Source organism: Hyla sarda, chromosome 4 (assembly GCF_029499605.1).
Source record: "Hyla sarda isolate aHylSar1 chromosome 4, aHylSar1.hap1, whole genome shotgun sequence".
In the NCBI taxonomy this organism is placed as follows: domain Eukaryota; kingdom Metazoa; phylum Chordata; class Amphibia; order Anura; family Hylidae; genus Hyla; species Hyla sarda.
Genome location: NC_079192.1, coordinates 57,292,833 through 57,314,402, shown reverse-complemented (window position 1 = coordinate 57,314,402; position 21,570 = coordinate 57,292,833). Strand labels below are relative to the sequence as shown.

At 45.5% G+C, this 21,570-nt stretch overlaps 1 protein-coding gene across 4 annotated transcripts in view; it reads right to left on the bottom strand.

The window, feature by feature from the left end:
• The window catches only part of LOC130367983 (uncharacterized), a 78,843-nt gene that overhangs the window by 23,637 nt on the left and 33,636 nt on the right, over positions 1-21,570 (bottom strand). The window contains exon 1 of one of the 4 annotated variants that reach the window (XM_056571109.1): positions 513-1,211. The exons of 2 other annotated variants lie outside the window; for them this stretch is intronic. The gene's annotated coding sequence lies outside the window, so the exon portion shown is untranslated. Of the gene's footprint in view, positions 1-512; positions 1,212-21,570 lie in introns of those variants that run through there. One more of the 4 variants, XM_056571110.1, reaches the window with a different exon arrangement.

Sequence of the window (21,570 nt, the reverse complement as noted above, 5' to 3'; positions counted from 1 at the left end):
CTAATTTTGGTGCATGTAGTTATAATTTTTTTCAAAATAGTAAAATAAAGAAAAACCTTTATAAATTGGGTATCCTTGTAACCGTATGGATCTACAGAAGAAATATATGGTGTAATTTTTACCGAAAAGTGCACTGCATAGAATCGGAAGCCCCCAAAATTTACAAAATGGCGTTTTTTTCCAATTTTGTTTCACAAATATGGGGTTTGGGTTCACCGTAAATTTGGTGGTGAAATGATTGATGTCATTAAAAAGCACAATTGGTGGCGCAAAAAAAAAGCCCTCATATAAGTCTGTAGGTGTAAAGTTGAAAGTGTTGTGATTTTTAGAAGGTGACGAGGAAAAAAGGAAAGTGCAAAAATGCAAAAAACCTGTGGTTCTTAAGGGGTTAATTCTATTTTGATTTCCTGGTTATAATTTTTTATTTCGATTTTCAGTACATCATTATCGGGGATGTCGCCTCGTCCAAGTGGTTTTTCAACATTTTGTAACGTTACGAAAACAGTGTATACCTTGAGGGGCTTCACCATTTGTGCAACTATCATTACAGTCAGTGGGCGTTACACAAAATGCTTAACGTTCCCTCTTTGGCTTGTTTCGGATCTCTAGACCCCTTCCTGCGGTCGTAGACATACCAGAGGTGGTCGGAAAAGTAAATTGACGAGCTATGAGGCGATTCCTTGTACTTCAGTTACAGGCATTCATTTTTTGTCTAACATTTGTCCCGGAAGGTTCCAAAGCGAAGTTCAATGAAATCTTCTTGTTTGATACAACTCATTGCTCTCTACTGAGGTCAGAGGGTATCTCATACACTTCTGTATAAAGTTTTGGCTTTTTGGTAGGACTCCCACGATATTATTTTTTGCTGCTATATTATTGGTTACTATATTTTCATATTACGTTTCAAAACATATTTTTTTATGGATAACAAGTATGTTTCACAGTTATTTGCCCATAATGCGTTTTTCCTTAGTCTTGTTCACATACAGAGGGCACCACCGTGAGCACTGCCACCTTTCCCCAGGCCTGGAGCCCTCTCATTACTAACTAGAATGGCCATGGACGTTTCTCTCATAATTCTTCCCTATTGTCCCCTATACCCGGCGGTCCCACATGAGGCCTATCAGAGCTGCGGCGCTCACACTACACACGTCTGCACACAACGCGGTCCAAGCCGCACTGAACTGCTGGAATAGTCCCATCCCACGTGACACGCATAGTACCGCCCCCCATTCTACGGAGCGCCGCAGCGTCCATACACGCACGCTGATTAGGGCCGTCACCATGACGACGCTGTTCACGGCGCGTTCAGCGCTTCCTGACTCTGTGATCTGGGGTCGGCAGGAGGGGGAAGGCAGCGGGCCGCTGAATGGGGACTTAGGGGGGCACTTTCAGGCCGGCACTGCTTTCTCTGTTCCTTCCCATCTTGTGTTGGAGCCCATGTTTTAGAACCATAGTTTAACCCACTGTTTCCCAACATGTCCCTCTCCAACTGTTGTAAAACTACAACTCCTATCATGCAATGACAGCTGAAAAGGAAGTCAGAGCATGATGTGAGTAGCTGGAGAACCACAGGCTAGGGACAATGACTTAGACCAGTATTTCCCAACTTGTGGCTCTTCAGCCGTTTCAAAAACTACAACTTCTGTAATGGCTTGGGGCTGTCAGTGCATGATGGGTGTTGTAGTTTCAAAACGGCTGAAAGGGCCACTGGTTGGGGAGCAGTGGTCTCACACTGTGGAATTCCAGCTGTTGCAAAACTACAACGCCCAGCAGCCTGGACAGCCAAAGGCTGTCCAGGCATGCTGGGAGTTGTAGTTTTGCAACAGCTGGAGGCACCCTGATCTAGGCTTACTGATCTAAACATATGTGCTTTGTGGCTCTCCAGCTATAGTAACCTTACAATTCCCATCATGCCCTTACAGCCGCGTGCAGTTAGGACATGCTGGGAGTTGTAGTTTGGCAACAACTGCAGGGAACACTGTCCTAAGGCATTATTGTGCACAGGCACATCTGTTTTCAGGAGAATTTACGAAGTACTCTATGGCTGGATGCTACATGTGCTTCTGTATGATGCTCTAGTGGGACGTTTCTAGTAGGAAAGGGCACAATGAGGCTCTTATTCACACTGCAGTGTCCGACTAAGGTTCCCCAATGCATACCTCCATGGTATAGCAATGACAGATGCCAGTTAAAGGGTACCATTCATCGAAAAAACTTTTGATATATTATAGATTAATGTGTGCAGAATAACTTTACAATAGCATGTTATTAAAAAATATGCTTCTTTCTAATTAATTTTCCACTTTGAAAAAAATGACCACTGGGGGTCTCTCTACCAGTCCTTTTTTATAGATTTCAGACTCATGCAGGAGTCCTAAATCTCAGACTGCATCCGGGACACAGACAAGCGCAACATTGCTCCCTGGCAGTGAGCAGTGGTGAGTTTTGTCTGTGTTCCGGATACAGTCTGAGATTTAGGACTCCTGCATGAGTCTGAAATCTATACAAAAGGACTGGTAGGGAGACCCCTAGTGGTCACTTTTTCAAAGTGGAAAATTAAATAGAAAGAAGCATATTTTTTAATAACATGCTATTGGAAAGTTATTGTGCATACATTAATCTATAATATATCAAAAGTTTTTTTGATGAAAGGTACCTTTTAAAGTGTAAGTCCAAAGTGATGAGCCCATGTGACTGCACATAGTTCCCTTTTCTGATGAACAAGACTCATGCTCTGAACTTCACTAAGTGTAGTATAGCTGCCTCCGCAACTGGACCATCCTTCATGCCCTGCATCTTCCCATGCTGGAGCTGAAGATCACTCAGGCTTACAACTTTAGACTTACCCTTTAACCCCTTAAGGATCCAGCCCATTTTCACCTTAAAGGGGTACTACCGTCCTGACAACTTATCCCCTATCAAAAGGATAGGGAATAAGTTGCCTTATCGCGCGAGGTCCCGCCGCGATCTCGCACACAGCACCCCGCTCTCATCAGGCACAGACACAGCACCCCGCCCCTCAATGCAAGTCTATGGCAGGGGGCCGAGCTGTCTCGCCCCCTTCCATAGACTTACATTGAGGAGCGGAGCCGTGACGTCACAATACTCCGGCCCCGTGATCGGCAGTCATCAGACCCGGAGCGATGTTCGCTCCGGGGCCTGATGAGAGCAGGGTGCTGCGTGCGAGATCGCGGGGTTCCCCAGCGGTGGGACCCCGCACGATCAGGCAACTTATCCCCTGTCCTTTAGATAGGGGATAAATTGTCAGCACGGTAGTACCCCTTCAAGGACCCGGCCATTTTTTGCACATCTGACCACTGTCACTTTAAGCATTAATAACTCTGAGATTCTTTTACTTTTCATTCATATTCTACTTTTTTGTCGATACTTGCATCATTTCTTGGTGAAAAATTCCAAAATTTGATGAAAAAATTGAAAATTTTGTATTTTTCTAACTTTGAAGCTCTCTGCTTGTAAGGAAAACAGACATTCCAAATAAATTATATCTTGATTCATATATACAATATGTCTACTTTTTTATTGCATCATAAAGTTGACAAGTTTTTACTTTTGGAAGACATCAGAGGGCTTCAAAGTTCAGCAGCAATTTTCCAATTTTTCCAAAAAATTTCAAAATCTGAATTTTTCAAGGACCAGTTCAGTTTTGAAGTGCATTTGAAGGGCCTTCATATTAGAAATACCCCATAAATGACCCCATTATAAAAACTGCACCCCTCAAAGTATCCAAAATGACATTCAGTAAGAGTGTTAACCCTTTAGGTATTTCACAGGAATAGCAGCAAAGTGAAAGAGAAAATTCAAAATCTTCATTTTTTTACACTCGCATGTTCTTGTAGACCCAGTTTTTGAATTTTTACAAAGGGTTATAGGAAAAAAAGCCTCCAAAATTTCTAACCCAATTTCTCTCGAGTAAGGAAATACCTCATATGTGTATGTCAAGTGTTCGGTATGCGCAGTAGAGGGCTCAGAAGAGAAGGAGCAACATTGGGATTTTGGAGAGTGAATTTTCCTGAAATGGTTTTTGGGGGGCATGTCACATTTAGGAAGCCCCTATGGTGCCAGAACAGTAGAAAACCCCCACATGGCATACCATTTTGGATATTACACCCCTCAAGGCACCTATCAAGGGGTCCAGTGAGCCTTAACACCCCACAGGTGTTTGACGACTTTTCGTCAAAGTCGGATGTGTAAATGAAAAAACTAATGTTTTCACTAAAGTGCAGTTTTTTCCCAAATTTACAATTTTTTACAAAGGGCAATGGGAGAAAATGCCCCCCAAAATGTGTAACCCTATCTCTTCTTAGTATGGAAATACCCCATGTTCGGACGTAAAATGCTCTGCGGGCGAACTACAATGCTCAGAAGAGGAGTCACATTTGGCTTTTGGAAAGCAAATTTAACTGAAATGGTTTTTGGGGGGCATGTCGCATTTAGGAAGCCCCTATGGTGCCAGAACAGCAAAAAAAAAAAACACATGGCATACTATTTTGGAAACTACACCCCTCAAGGAATGTATCAGTGGGTACAGTGAGCCTTAACACCTCACAGGTGTTTGACGACTTTGTTAAAGTCGGATGTGTAAATTAATAAAGAAATTTTTTTTTCACTAAAATGCTGGTTTTTCCCCAAATTTTACATTTTTGCAAGGGGTAATAGGAGAAAATGACTCCCAAAATTTGTAACCCCATTTCTTCTGAGTATGGAAATACCCCATGTGTGGACATCAAGTGCTCTGCTGGCGCACTACAATGCTCAGAAGAGTAGCGCCATTGAGCTTTTGGAGAGAGAATGTTTGGAGTGGAAGTCAGGGGCCATGTGCGTTTACAAAGCCCCCCGTGATGCCAGAACAGTGGACCCCCCCCCCCACATGTGACCCCATTTTGGAAACTACACCCCTCACAGAATTTAATAAGGGGTGCAAAGTGTATTTACACCCCACTGGCGTTTGACAGATCTTTGGAACAGGGGGTTGTGCAAATGAAAAATAGCATTTTTCATTTTCACAGAGCACTGTTCAGAAATCTGTTAGACACCTGTGGGGCGAAATGCTCACTGTACCTCTTATTACATTCTGTGAGGGGTGTAGTTTCCAAAATGGGGTCACATGTGGGGGGGGGGGTCCATTGTTCTGGCACTATGAGGGCTTTGTAAACAGACGTGGCCTTCAATTCCGGACAAAATTTCTCTTCAAAAGCCCAATGGCGCTCCTTCTCTTCTGAGCATTGTAGTTCACCAGCAGAGCACTTTACATCCACATATGGGGTATGGTCTTACTCAGAAGAAATGGGGTTACAAATTTTGGGGGACTTTTTCCTATTTTCCCTTGTGAAAATGAAAAATTTAGGCTAACACCAGCATTTTAGTGAAAAAAAATTTTAAAAAATTTTTCATTTTCCCATCCAACTTTAATGAAAATTCTTCAAACACCTCTGGGGTGTTAAGGCTCACTATACCCCTTGTTACGTTCCGTGAGGGGTGTCGTTTCCAAAATGGGTCACATGTGGGTATTTATTTATTTTTTGCGTTTAGGTCAGAACCGTTGTAAAATCAGCCACCCCTGTGCAAATCACCAATTTAGGCCTCAAATGTACATAGTGCGCTCTCACTCCTGAGCCTAGTTGTGTGTCCGCAGAGCATTTTACTCCAACATATGGGTTATTTCCGTGCTCAGGAGAAATTGCGTTACAAATTTTGGGGGTCTTTTTTTTCCTTTTACCGCTTGTGAAAATAAAAAGTATGGGGCAACACAAGCATGTTAGTGTAAAAATTTTACAATTTTTTTACACTAACAGGCTGGTGTAGCCCCCAACCTTTTCCTTTTCATAAGGGGTAAAAGTAGAAAAAGCCCCCACAAATTTGTAGTGCAATTTCTCCCGAGGATGGAAATACCCCATATGTGGCCCTAAACTGTTTCCTTCAAATACGACAGGGCTCCGAAGTGAGAGAGCGCCATGCGCATTTAAGGACTAAATTAGGGATTGCATAGGGTTGGACATAGAGGTATTCTACGCCAGTGATTCCCAAACACGGTGCCTCCAGCTGTTGCTAAACTCCCAGCATGCCTGGACAGTCAGTGGCTGTCCAGAAATGCTGGGAGTTGTTGTTTTGCAACAGCTGGAGGCTCCATTTTGGAAACACTGCCGCACAATACGGTTTTTCATTTTTATTGGGGGGGGGGACAGTGTAAGTGGGTGTATGTGTAGTGTTTTACCCTTTATTATGTGGTAGTGTTTTTAGGGTACATTCACACTGGCGGGCGTTTATGGTGAGTTTCCCGCTAGGAGTTTGCGCTGCGGCAAAAAATTTGCCACAGCTCAAACTTTGAAGCAGAAGACTTACTGTAAACCCGCCAGTGTGAATTTACCCTGTACATCACATGGGGGGGCAAACCTCCAGCTGTTTCAAAACTCCAACTCCCAGCATGTACTGACAGACTGTGCATGCTGGTAGTTGTACTTTTGCAACAGCTGGAGGCACATTGGTTGGAAAACCTTCAGTTAGGTTCTGTTACCTAACTCAGTATTTTCAAACCAGTGTGCCTCCAGCTGTTGCAAAACTACAACTACCAGCATGTACTGATCGCTGAAGGGCATGCTGGAAGATGTAGTTATGCAACAGCTGGAGGTACGCAATTAAAACTCCCAGCATGCCGAGACAGCTGTTTGCTGTTTAGGCATGCTGGGATTTGCAGTTTTGCAACATCTGGAGGTCTACAGTTTAGAGACCACTGCACAGTGATCTCCAAACTGTGGCCCTCCAGATGTTGCAAAACTACAAATCCCAGCATGTCCAGACAGCAAACTGCTGTTTGGGCATGCTAGGAGTTGTAGTTTTGCAAGATCTAGAGGGCCACAGTTTAGAGATCACTGCACAGTCATCTCCAAACTGTGGCCCTCCAGCTGTTGCAAAACTACAAATCCCAGCATGCCCAAACAGCTGTCTGGGCATGCTGGGAGTTGTAGTTTTGCAACATCTGGAGGGCTACAGTTTAGAGACCACTGTATAGTGGTCTCAAACTGTAGCCCTCCAGATGTTGCTAGGCAACTCACCGGCTTCTGTAGTCTGCAGCAGGGAGCCAGCCGCACGTCATCGCCGATCGTCGCCTCCGCCGCCGCCAATGGGTAAGTGACCTCCGCCGCCGATCACAGGACAATTCCCCCGTTCTGCCCCCACCATTGTGGGTGGACAGAACAGGGGAACCGAACACTAACTCCCTCCCCCCGCCCCCGATCTGCTATTGGTCGTTGCTTCTTGACGAGCAGGGATAGGAGGGGTGGCACCCCTGCCACCTCACTCCTATCCCTTCAGGGGGATCGTGGGTTTCTTGGACAACCGCGACCCCCCTTATATTCCGGGTCACCATAGACCCGTATGACCCGGAATCGGCGCAAATCGCCGGTGTGATCGCTGACATGGGGGGTTTGCACGGGTTTGCTGACCTGGGCATTTGCACGGGATGCCTGCTGCGTGTGGCAGGGACCGGAATTCCCTCAGGCGTACAATTACACCCTGGGTCCTAAACGATCAAAAACCCAGGGCGTACGCCCTGGGTCCTTAAGGGGTTAAAGGGCGAAAAGTTCTTTCTACAAATATACTGTTACGCCGAGCGCTCCGGGTCCCCGCTCCTCCCCGGAGCGCTCGCTACACTCTCGCTACTGCAGCGCTCCGGTCAGATCCTCTGACCCGGTGCGCTGCGATACCGCCTCCAGCCGGGATGCGATTCGCGATGCGGGTGGCGCCCGCTCGCGATGCGCACCCCGGCTCCCGTACCTGACTCGCTCTCCGTCGGTCCTGTCTCGGCGCGCGCGGCCCCGCTCCCTAGGACGCGCGCGCGCCGGGTCTCTGCGATTTAAAGGGCCACTGCGCCGCTGATTGGCGCAGTGGTTCTAATTAGTGTGTTCACCTGTGCACTCCCTATTTATACCTCACTTCCCCTGCACTCCCTCGCCGGATCTTGTTGCCATTGTGCCAGTGAAAGCGTTCCTTGTGTGTTCCTAGCCTGTGTTCCAGACCTCCTGCCGTTGCCCCTGACTACGATCCTTGCTGCCTGCCCCGACCTTCTGCTACGTCCGAACTTGCTTCTGTCTACTCCCTTGTACCGCGCCTATCTTCAGCAGTCAGAGAGGTTGAGCCGTTGCTAGTGGATACGACCTGGTCACTACCGCCGCAGCAAGACCATCCCGCTTTGCGGCGGGCTCTGGTGAAAACCAGTAGTGACTTAGAACCGGTCCACTAGCACGGTCCACGCCAATCCCTCTCTGGCACAGAGGATCCACCTCCTGCCAGCCGGCATCGTGACAGTAGATCCGGCCATGGATCCCGCTGAAGTTCCTCTGCCAGTTGTCGCCGACCTCACCACGGTGGTCGCCCAGCAGTCACAACAGATAGCGCAACAAGGCCACCAGCTGTCTCAACTGACCGTGATGCTTCAGCAGCTACTACCACAGCTTCAGCAATCATCTCCTCCGCCAGCTCCTGCACCTCCTCCGCAGCGAGTGGCCGCTCCAGGCCTACGACTATCCTTGCCGGATAAATTTGATGGGGACTCTAAATTTTGCCGTGGCTTTCTTTCCCAATGTTCCCTGCACTTGGAGATGATGTCGGACCAGTTTCCTACTGAAAGGTCTAAGGTGGCTTTCGTAGTCAGCCTTCTGTCTGGAAAAGCTCTGTCATGGGCCACACCGCTCTGGGACCGCAATGACCCCGTCACTGCCTCTGTACACTCCTTCTTCTCAGAAATTCGAAGTGTCTTTGAGGAACCTGCCCGAGCCTCTTCTGCTGAGACTGCCCTGTTGAACCTGGTCCAGGGTAATTCTTCCGTTGGCGAGTACGCCGTACAATTCCGTACTCTTGCTTCAGAACTATCCTGGAATAACGAGGCCCTCTGCGCGACCTTTAAAAAAGGCCTATCCAGCAACATTAAAGATGTTCTGGCCGCACGAGAAATCCCTGCTAACCTACATGAACTCATTCATCTAGCCACTCGCATTGACATGCGTTTTTCCGAAAGGCGTCAGGAGCTCCGCCAGGATATGGACTTTGTTCGCACAAGGCGTTTTCTCTCCCCGGCTCCTCTCTCCTCTGGTCCCCTGCAATCCGTTCCTGTGCCTCCCGCCGTGGAGGCTATGCAGGTCGACCGGTCTCGCCTGACACCTCAAGAGAGGACACGACGCCGCATGGAGAATCTCTGCCTGTACTGTGCCGGTACCGAACACTTCCTGAAGGATTGTCCTATCCGTCCTCCCCGCCTGGAAAGACGTACGCTGACTCCGCACAAAGGTGAGACAGTCCTTGATGTCAACTCTGCTTCTCCACGTCTTACTGTGCCTGTGCGGATATCTGCCTCTACCTTCTCCTTCTCTACTATGGCCTTCTTGGATTCCGGATCTGCAGGAAATTTTATTCTGGCCTCTCTCAACAGGTTCAACATCCCGGTGACCAGTCTCGCCAGACCCCTCTACATCAATTGTGTTAACAATGAAAGATTGGACTATACCATACGTCTCCGCACGGAGCCCCTCCTAATGTGCATCGGACCTCATCACGAGAAAATTGAGTTTTTGGTCCTCCCCAATTGCACTTCCGAAATTCTCCTTGGACTACCCTGGCTTCAACACCATTCCCCAACCCTGGATTGGTCCACTGGAGAGATCAAGAGTTGGGGCCCCTCTTGTTTCAAGGACTGCCTTAAACCGGTTCCCAGTACTCCTTGCCGTGACTCTGTGGTTCCCCCTGTAACCGGTCTCCCTAAGGCCTATATGGACTTTGCGGATGTTTTTTGCAAAAAACAAGCTGAGACTCTACCTCCTCACAGGCCTTATGACTGTCCTATTGACCTCCTCCCGGGCACTACTCCACCCCGGGGCAGAATTTATCCTCTCTCTGCCCCAGAGACTCTTGCTATGTCTGAGTACATCCAGGAAAATTTAAAAAAGGGCTTTATCCGCAAATCCTCCTCTCCTGCCGGAGCCGGATTTTTCTTTGTGTCCAAAAAAGATGGCTCCCTACGTCCTTGCATTGACTACCGCGGTCTTAATAAAATCACGGTAAAGAACCGCTACCCCCTACCTCTCATCTCTGAACTCTTTGATCGCCTCCAAGATGCCCACATCTTTACCAAACTGGACTTAAGAGGTGCTTATAATCTCATCCGCATCAGAGAGGGGGATGAATGGAAAACGGCATTTAACACTAGAGATGGACACTTTGAGTATCTGGTCATGCCCTTTGGCCTGTGCAACGCCCCTGCCGTCTTCCAAGACTTTGTTAATGAAATTTTTCGTGACCTCTTATACTCCTGTGTTGTTGTATATCTGGACGATATCCTGATTTTTTCTGCCAATCTAGAAGAACACCGCCAGCATGTCCGTATGGTTCTTCAGAGACTTCGTGACAATCAACTTTATGCCAAGATGGAGAAATGTCTGTTTGAATGCCAATCTCTTCCTTTCCTAGGATACTTGGTCTCTGGCCAGGGACTACGAATGGATCCAGACAAACTCTCTGCCGTCTTAGATTGGCCACGCCCCTCCGGACTCCGTGCTATCCAACGTTTTTTGGGGTTCGCCAATTATTACAGACAATTTATTCCACATTTTTCTACCATTGTGGCTCCTATCATGGCTTTAACCAAAAAGAATGCCAATCCTAAGTCATGGCCTCCTCAAGCGGAAGACGCCTTTAAACAGCTCAAGTCTGCCTTTTCTTCGGCTCCCGTGCTCTCCAGACCTGACCCATCTAAACCCTTCCTATTGGAGGTTGATGCCTCCTCAGTAGGAGCTGGAGCGGTCCTTCTACAAAAAAATTCTTCCGGGCATGCTGTTACTTGTGGTTTTTTTTCTAGGACCTTCTCTCCGGCAGAGAGGAACTACTCCATCGGGGATCGAGAGCTTCTAGCCATTAAATTAGCACTTGAGGAATGGAGGCATCTGCTGGAGGGATCAAGATTTCCAGTTATTATTTACACCGATCACGAGAACCTCTCCTATCTCCAGTCTGCCCAACGGCTGAATCCTCGCCAGGCCAGGTGGTCTCTGTTCTTTGCCCGATTTAATTTTGAAATTCACTTTCGGCCTGCCGATAAGAACATTAGGGCCGATGCTCTCTCTCGTTCCTCGGATGCCTCGGAAGTAGAGCTCTCTCCGCAACACATCATTCCTCCTGACTGCCTGATCTCCACTTCTCCAGCCTCCATCAGGCAAACTCCTCCAGGGAAGACCTTCGTCTCTCCACGCCAACGCCTCGGAATCCTCAAATGGGGTCACTCCTCCCATCTCGCAGGTCATGCGGGCATCAAGAAATCCGTGCAACTCATCTCTCGTTTCTATTGGTGGCCGACTCTGGAGACGGATGTCGTGGATTTTGTGCGAGCCTGCACTGTCTGTGCCCGGGATAAGACTCCTCGCCAGAAGCCCGCTGGTCTTCTTCATCCTCTGCCTGTCCCCGAACAGCCTTGGTCTCTGATTGGTATGGACTTTATTACAGACTTACCCCCATCCCGTGGCAACACTGTTGTTTGGGTGGTCGTTGATCGATTCTCCAAAATGGCACATTTCATCCCTCTTCCTGGTCTTCCTTCAGCGCCTCAGTTGGCAAAACAATTTTTTGTACACATTTTTCGTCTTCACGGGTTGCCCACGCAGATCGTCTCGGATAGAGGCGTCCAATTCGTGTCAAAATTCTGGAGGGCTCTCTGTAAACAACTCAAGATTAAATTAAACTTTTCTTCTGCATATCATCCTCAATCCAATGGGCAAGTAGAAAGAATTAACCAGGTCTTGGGTGATTATTTACGGCATTTTGTTTCCTCCCGCCAGGATGACTGGGCAGATCTTCTACCATGGGCCGAATTCTCGTATAACTTCAGAATCTCTGAATCTTCCTCCAAATCCCCATTTTTCGTGGTGTACGGCCGTCACCCTCTTCCCCCCCTCCCTACTCCCTTGCCCTCTGGTTTGCCCGCTGTGGATGAAATATCTCGTGATCTTTCCACCATATGGAAAGAGACCCAAAATTCTCTCTTACAGGCTTCATCACGCATGAAGAAGTTTGCTGATAAAAAAAGAAGAGCTCCCCCCATTTTTTCTCCTGGAGACAAGGTATGGCTCTCCGCCAAATATGTCCGCTTCCGTGTCCCTAGCTACAAATTGGGACCACGCTATCTTGGTCCTTTCAAAATTTTGTGCCAGATTAATCCTGTCTCTTACAAACTTCTTCTTCCTCCTTCTCTTCGTATTCCTAATGCCTTTCACGTTTCTCTTCTTAAACCACTCATCATCAACCGTTTCTCTCCCAAACTTGTTTCTCCCACTCCTGTTTCCGGCTCCTCGGACATCTTCTCCGTAAAGGAGATACTGGCCTCCAAGAAGGTCAGAGGGAAAACTTTTTTTTTAGTTGATTGGGAGGGTTGTGGTCCTGAAGAGAGATCCTGGGAACCTGAGGACAATATCCTAGACAAAAGTCTGCTCCTCAGGTTCTCAGGCTCTAAGAAGAGGGGGAGACCCAAGGGGGGAGGTACTGTTACGCCGAGCGCTCCGGGTCCCCGCTCCTCCCCGGAGCGCTCGCTACACTCTCGCTACTGCAGCGCTCCGGTCAGATCCTCTGACCCGGTGCGCTGCGATACCGCCTCCAGCCGGGATGCGATTCGCGATGCGGGTGGCGCCCGCTCGCGATGTTCACCCCGGCTCCCGTACCTGACTCGCTCTCCGTCGGTCCTGTCTCGGCGCGCGCGGCCCCGCTCCCTAGGGCGCGCGCGCGCCGGGTCTCTGCGATTTAAAGGGCCACTGCGCCGCTGATTGGCGCAGTGGTTCTAATTAGTGTGTTCACCTGTGCACTCCCTATTTATACCTCACTTCCCCTGCACTCCCTCGCCGGATCTTGTTGCCATTGTGCCAGTGAAAGCGTTCCTTGTGTGTTCCTAGCCTGTGTTCCAGACCTCCTGCCGTTGACCCTGACTACGATCCTTGCTGCCTGCCCCGACCTTCTGCTACGTCCGACCTTGCTTCTGTCTACTCCCTTGTACCGCGCCTATCTTCAGCAGTCAGAGAGGTTGAGCCGTTGCTAGTGGATACGACCTGGTCACTACCGCCGCAGCAAGACCATTCCGCTTTGCGGCGGGCTCTGGTGAAAACCAGTAGTGACTTAGAACCGGTCCACTAGCACGGTCCACGCCAATCCCTCTCTGGCACAGAGGATCCACCTCCTGCCAGCCGGCATCGTGACATATACCTGCTTAAATGGATATTCTGTGATTTTATTTTTTATTTGACTATGCTACAGGTGGTGTAATGTTAGTGTAGTTCATAATATAGTGTATGTACCTGTGTTTCATGGTGGTTTCACAGTTCTGTGATTTTTGCCCCAACGTTTATTTTTAACAGCATACAAAATTAGTGTCCTCTCAGGTTTTCCTAGGTTGCAGTGCGGCCCAAGATTTTACATCACTAGTCAGATGTTCAGAGGGAGACTCTTTGCTTCAGTGGGTTGAGCTTGAGTGACCACTTGGGGGGGAGAATTGCAAGAATTGTAGTTATGTAGCAGCTGGAGGCACCCTGGTCAGAAAACACTGGTCTGGTGCATTGAAGAGATCACTTAAAAACAAGGAATCATGGGATTTGTAGTTTGAGGGAATGAAATCCAACAGCAAATAGCCAGTTCACAAAAAGATAGCCTCAGCATTAGGGTAATCTCACAACACAGCCATTCAGCACAAGACAAGGGTGGATCCTTCCTAAGAATGGCCATTACTGTCTGACAGGTAAGTACTAAAATCTCCTTATGGTGGATAACCCCTTTAAACAAAAAACTAATTGTACTTTATTCCTAAGTCCCCTGTAGCTTTGGTATCGCTGCTTCCATGGTCCACCTCTTAATTTTAGAGGTCAATACATGAGAAGAGAAGCTCGGCCAAGGACTCTGGACACAGTAGCGGCCAGTGAACTTCACCTCCTGGTGCTGGGGCCCAATAAGTCACACTGCCGCTCAGGCAATTGCAGTTAGTGATTACCTGAGCGGCACTCTGACGTATTGACTCCCAGCACCAGGAAGTGGAGCGCAGTAGAGTCTGGGAGCAGTGATACCAGAGGCTACTGGGACCAAGTGAGAGGTAAGTATAATTATATATAATTTATGGTCAGGCACACAGCCTGTGCATGTTTATAGAAAAACTATATTCATCAGACAACCCAGTAAAGACCCTTTTACACAGACCAATTATTAGCTTATTCCCTACAGCTGGCCTGTATAAAAGGGTCAGCGTTCAGCTCCTTTGTCAGCTGATTGGATATTTTGTGCCTCCAATAAAATCTTTTTGTGTCGAGGTTTCCACTTGGTGTTTTCAGGCATTTTTTGAACATGAAAATAAAAAAACACCACAAATAACTGCCATGTCATTTTTCACTTCCAAGATGCAGTTCGTGTGGCCTTTTTTTATTTTTTATTTTTAGTGGGTTTTAGTCTTTTTCCCTGCGTTTTTATCATGAAAAGTTAAATGATTATTTTATTATGTGACTAGGATTTCTGTTGAAGAAATGGGGTGAAAAAACAGTACTAAACACACAGAAGAGAAACACCGAAATTTTGTCAAAAAAAACCCAATAGTCTCAACATGCTGTGATTTTGGAAAACTACCAGTGAGCCCAAAACTGCAAAAGAAAAAAAAAGGCCAAAGATGAGTGAAAAAAATTCAAAAGAAAAAAAATGTACATTTTTGTGTAGAATTCCACAGAAGAGTTCCACATAGACATTCCGCTGCAGCAGAGTCCCATTGTCCCATTGTCGACATTCCATTGTGTGAACATAGCCTTAGTTGCTAGACGCAGCCACTAGGGCCTATGATTCATGGCTGGGAATCTCACAGTTAAATTATTCTCCCACTGGGTAAAGTGCCAATACACATACTATAGAATTAAAAGGGAGCCTTTCACCAGGTTTTACCCTATAAGACCGCTCACACTTTGCTATGAGTTCTTAAAGGACAAGTATCATGTAAAAAAAAAAAACTTATCTCCTATCCAAAGGATAGGGGATACGTTTTACATCTTGGGGCCCCCTGCGATCTCCTTCCTGTTCGGAGCCCTGGCTCTCCTATACAGCAGCATGTCAGGGGATTCAAGGGGATTATTAACTAAATCGGTGATTTGTATGTTGGATATTGGCAATGTTCTCTAATTAATAACACATATCTTAAGGTGTGATAAGAGGGAACATTAAACAAATTCAGGGTCCTGTAGTAACACAACATATTTCTGGGTGTGTCAAAGATTATCACTATTATCACTATATTGTTCATACAGGATATAAGACTTTTGCTTTTGTGTTCCTTGTTTAAGGGTAACTTTATATTGCATTAGTGATTTGTCACTGTTAATCAATAGCATTGCTCTTATAGGTAATGGTTGGTTGTATTGCATACATGATAGTTATTAGACACAGATTGTAAAGCATATTGTAAGTCTCCTGTTGTACATGTGTTGTTAGATTGTGATTGTACCTTTAGTTGTGTGTGCTATAACTCTCCACTATATTCTCTAGTGTGGGAGGGCATACACACAAGTGTTTGTACGAGATACCCCAGTGTAGCCTGTTTGTGTATGTGTTAGTGATTGTCCTGCCACCAGATACTGTACTTGAGATTCTGTTGTTCAGAATGAGTTTCCTAAGAAAGAAGTTGAATGCATTGATGAGGATAGAAGGCCCAAATTTGGGGCTGTACAAAATTGGGTTACCACTATGGGAAAATGGAGTGTTATAGCAGAATAGCTTGTACGTTATTGTGCACCGATGTACCCAGTGATGGGGGAAGAGATAGGAGGTATGGCATTATAGTTGGATTTAGGGTTCATCCCAAAAATGAGAGCCGAGCTGCGGCTGAGGTTGGTTGGAGTCTTTAACAAGCCCTAAAATGTGAGGTGCAGAGAAATGAGGCACTTGAGAAAGAGTTGCAGACAAAAACCCAGAGTATCCTTGTTAGAGATGGGCAGATACGCATGCTGGAATCAGAGTTACTGGAATGGGAAAACCAATGTATAGATACTGATGAAAAACTGGCTCAGTCTTATGCTGAGATCCAGGAGCTGAGGAATAAACTTGCTACAAGGTCACAATTAGAGACTGGTATGAAAAGTGAGTTTCCCAAAATGGTATCTGGTGTGGCCTCTTCCCATTATTCACAGCCACATTCCACAGCAGATTTACCCTCTGAAAAGGTCTGTGTTTCATCAAGCGCAAATAAGGGGGCGCTAGAGAGTGAGATTGTAGAAGTTCCCAGTGCTGGTTTTGAATTACAGAAATTGAATAGCAACAATGTAAAGTACAAAGCGAATTGGAGCAGATTAGGAGATGTTAGAAATGTCTTTAGCAGTGAAGCGGTATAGATCATCTATGAGGGATTACACCAAGAAAGCATATACAGCTAAAATGGTAAAGACTTGTCTTGCATGTGGTGTTGTAGGCCATATTGCTAGATACTGTAAAGCCACATAGTAACAAAACTCAAAGTAAATACTGTTCAGCTAAATGTAATAGATGTGGTCTTAGTGGCCATATCTCCACAAGTTGCTATTCTACTGGAAACATGATGCAGAGGGAACCAGGTAAATCCAGAAATATACATTCTCCCTCCAAGCAACGTTTTCCAGAGAAACCACTCAGCTTGCCCAATAAACCTCACTTGTCTATTCCCATGAAAGATGACATTACAAAATACATTTTCCTACAAAAGGTTAAAGGTAAGCTTATGGAGTTATGTGCACAAGTAGCCATACTCTTACAGAAACCGTATATACAGGCGGAAACCTCCATGCCCCCTGTTGATCAGGCAAAAGTCACCCAAGCTATTCCATTAGATACTTAGGTATCTGCACGGTTAGCAAACGGGGGAAGGGAGACTAACGAGTACAAAATTGCCACCTACCTTTTGCATGTAAATAATGTTTCACTTGTTTTGTCTTTCAGGAAAAAATGGAGGCACATAAGATACTGACTGTATGCAGCTAAACTTTCTTTTCTGGCCACTAGGGCCATACCATAGGCTTACATGTAAATATGGCAATACTTTTGTTAGTTTAGTTTGACATTTATAGGAGCCTACCCAAATTTGTGGGGAAAACAAATTAGCAATAAACTAACTAACTACTTTGATTTTTCAAGAGGTGGGGGAGGTTTAGCAAAAGCTAGTCCTTCCACTAGAAGGCAATATGCCTAGAGCGACTGAGGTAACACTCACACTCATAAATTAGTTAGCAATGGTTGGAATAATGCTGGGAAAGTGAGTATGGATATGCAGAGTGGAGTACAACTATGGCTAGTGTGTGGGTTTACCCAAGGTCCATTGATCAGCACAAGCAGAAGGGAGAGAAAGAAACTCTGATTGGCCTGGTGATACTAAAATTGTATTGTTGGAAAGTGACTCTAAACCTGTTTATTTTCCATTTAGCAGATTAGTGGCAGTGTAACCCCACTCAACCCATGGACCTCCAATCATCCATATGAATCCAAGCTCACCACAAAGAGATGACCAGATGACCAACGCTTCTAATGGTGTGAAGAAGGCTACCCATTCCTCAGCATCCCGTGGTTGGAAGATGACAAGGATCAAATCTTCAAGACTGGGTTTGGATGACATCGCGAGACAGGAGAACCCAGAACCAAAGGATTCCCTCCAACATATTTTGGAAAAGGCTTTTGGACACCAAAAAGGATGCTATAAATAAACTGTCTCAAGAGAAGCTACAAATGAGGACAGTAGCTCCATCAATCGCCTAAGCCCTAGACTATCCCTTTACTGCCAACAGTAGAGTCTGTGCTACAGCTACATAGTAAACAATGAGGGCGACATAAACCATGATCTATTTAAGCTGACAGCAAGAATCTAGGGCTACCTGTTGTTTATTTAATAGACTTATGAATACTGAACTTGGTGGAGTACAATCCGGCAGGCAACTCTAATGTGGTTTTGTGGTATAGGACCAAGAGGTGGAATGTTATGGCAGTCTATTTTATTGTCCTCTACCAGAAAGCCACATGGATTTAGTTAGACAAAGGCAAGAGGTAGGATTTTCTTTGAGAGGGTCTCCTTAGGAGTAATTATTTCAGAAGACTTAAAGGTAGGAAGACAATGTAATAGAGAAGCAGGAATCGCTAGCAGAATGCTTGGATGTATAGGGAGAGGTATAAGCAGTAGAAAGAGAGAAGTGCTCATGCCGCTGTACAGAAAACTGGTGAGACCTCAATTGGAGTATTGTGTGCAGTACTGGAGGCCGTATCTCCAGAAGGATATAGATACTCTAGAGAGAGTTCAAAGAAGAGCTACTAAACTAGTACATGGATTGCAGGATAAAACGTACCAGGAAAGGTTAAAGGACCTTAACATGTATAGCTTGGAAGAAAGAAGAGACAGAGGGGATATGATAGAGACTTTTAAATACGTAAAGGGAATCAACATGGTAAAGGAGGAGAGCATATTTAAAAGAAGAAAAACTACCACAAGAGGACATAGTTTTAAATTAGAGGGGCAAAGGTTTCTGCAGTAATATCAGGAAGTATTACTTTACTGAGAGAGTAGTGGATGCATGGAATAGCCTTCCTGCAGAAGTGGTCGCTGCAAATACAGTGAAGGAGTTTAAACATGCATGGGATAAGCATAAGGCTATCCTTCATATAAGATAGGGCCCGGGACTATTCATAGTATTCAGATTATTGGGCAGACTAGATGGGCCAAATGGTTCTTATCTGCTGACACATTCTATGTTTCTATGTATGTTTCTCCTAGGCATATAAACAGGGGCCTTTTGTAAAATTAGTCAAAGACCACCTGTGGGCTGTATAAGGGGCGGAGAAGACAACATAAAAGGCTTTGGAAATAGAATGAAGGTCTCTTTTTCTTCTGGGCCAGCAACGATAACACCTTCCATTCAACTTCCTGTTTGGGCCTGATCCTTAGACAAAGGACTGCAGCCTTTTCCATGCCTGTTTTTGTTGCTTATACTTACCGTAAAGGTTCCCCGAAGCTAAGTATTTTCAGTTATATTCTTTTGTGTGTTTTATATATATAATAGTTGTACAGATTAAGGAAATTCCACCCAAATAATTGTTGTATATGTGTTTCCTTACAATGCAGATTTAAGTTTCTAGCTATTGGTATTATCTTTTTTCTCTCTCTTAGTTAGTTGTATATTAAACATCTTTATTTCTGCCAGTATTTGGGTGTGTAGTGTTAATTTGTGCATTGGATATTAGGATATAACGCTTCCAAAATTCCTAACTAATAGGTTGGTCTTTGGGGTGCTATGAATGCATTTGGTCTCCAGTAATACTGCTAGCCTTTGGAGACAAATCCAATTCTACCCTAGAGCCACGAACCGCAACACCTATCAATTACTCCTGCCAACGTGTGATCACAGGCAAACGTCAGTGACTAGTTACTGTTACTTAGTAGTCATGAGTATACAGTGCTTTTTCTATGGATTGCAAGAATGGCCTAATATAACACAGACATGATAGGAATGAGGATTTATACACCTATAACACAGTGGGATCGGTCCTTATGGTCCCTATCATAGTTCAGAGACTGAAATCTTACGTAGTTTATTCTAAAATTGCAATTAAATAAGCCAAGTCCCTGTGAGAGGTATTTCTGCGTAAACATCCCCAGATATCCCTGTGGTAGATCTCAAGCTTATTTCCTTTCATTTCCTTGCAGCTAACCACGCCATAATGACATCCTGGCCTACCGCCACACCGAATGTTACAATGTTAAAGGAGAATGAACAGGATTAGGAGCAATTAGGAACAGTACATTGTATTTTATTATGGCGACACTAACCTCATTCTATGGGTCTGGAAACCATTGTCTATCTTATTTGTTAAGTACTTTATGACTTCTGTGGATTTTTAGGGATAATGGTGTTTTTTTGCCTCAAAAATGTATAAAGCAGTTGTGATCCAAGTGTTCCACTTAGAAAGAGACATAGTTGCAGAAATCCCTAGAGAACTGTTTCCTTTTTTTTTTTTTTTTTTTGTATTACTAAGAATGTAACCGTAAAGGAGTTATCTGGTGGGAGGATTAACTATGCCCATTGTGTGGGATATAAAAAATAAACCTCTACTTACCTCCAGCACTGCTCCGGTCTCCCCGATGCTGCCATCTTTCTCAGCTGCTTTCGGGCTCGGGAAGCACCCAGGCCCAATGTGTCATACTGCCGCTCAGCAATGTGCTGGCTGCAGCGATGTCCTGCCTCAGCCTGTGATTCCCTGAGCGGCAGTATGACATGTATGACACACTGGGCCTAACAGTCACGCTGCAGTTCAGAAAGATGATGGCATCGGGGGACCGGAGCATCACAGGAGCGTTGGAGGTAAGTAGAGGTTTATTTTTATTTTTTTATATCTAACATAATGGACATAGGTAGAAACCCCACCCCCTCATGCCAGATCATAATAAATTAGCTGGTCGATTTTTCTCCTGAAAGGAGATCTCGGGAGTACAAACATATGACCTATCCTAAGGATCACAGGGAAGCCAACCGATGGGACCTCCCCCTCGATCTCCTGTGAGAGACCCGGAGATTGCCGAGTTCAGCGCTCCGGCTCTCCTATAGAGCTGCATTGAGGGGGGGCGTGTCAGCCGCCGTTTCCTGCGGTGGTCATCATGCCCCATTCAAGAGGAGAGCCAGGGCCCTGTATAGGAGATCAGGAGGGTCCTTAGGATAGGGGATAGGGTTTTATCCCGTAGTTCTTTAAGCCCCTGCACATGGCAGCGGCATAGCAGACTCTGTACAGAGGTGATTTGAGAACAGTATGGTGCCTCTATTCCATAGCCAAATTTATGAGGTGGGAAAAGGGTAAGTAACAAACAAGTACATAATCATAAATGCCTAAAGCTACCTACACTACCATAAAACTTCCATATGAAACCTAAGTCAGCCTAGACTACCAGGGATGTTACTATTGAAGCCTAACCCACCCCCAACCCAATAGGGTTGTTCCCATTCTTCCCATAGCCATGTGACATGAATACTACCCAAGAATACCAGTAAAGTTTCCAGAAATACTAGTGCGAGTGGCTCTTAACCCCTAAGCTAACATAAATAATTACAATCATAAATAAATTACCCTAGGGCAGTGGTCTGCCGTTGGCTGTCCGGGCGTGCTACAAGTTTTAGTTTTGCAACATATGGTGATCCACAGTTTAGAGACCACTGTCCAAGATTTAAAAAAATCTTCTTTCTGCTAATGATGCAAACATATATGGGGTTTTTCTTTTTCCCATTTCTTGGTTTGCCCTCTACATACTTTGTTATACCTTACTGCTATCGTTCTTCACATGCTAGAAGCACTGGGGCCTTTGTACTGAGGAATGACTCACTTATGTAGCAGTATACCAATAAATATAAAAGCCACAAAAGGCCTCCGTGAATTAATTCAGTCATTTCACCAGTGACATTTCCAACAAAGCACCAAATATCATGTATATAATATAAAAAGCTTTGAAACGCTACAACGCATTTTGATGAATCACCATGCCCTGATGTCTAACCTGTCTCCTCA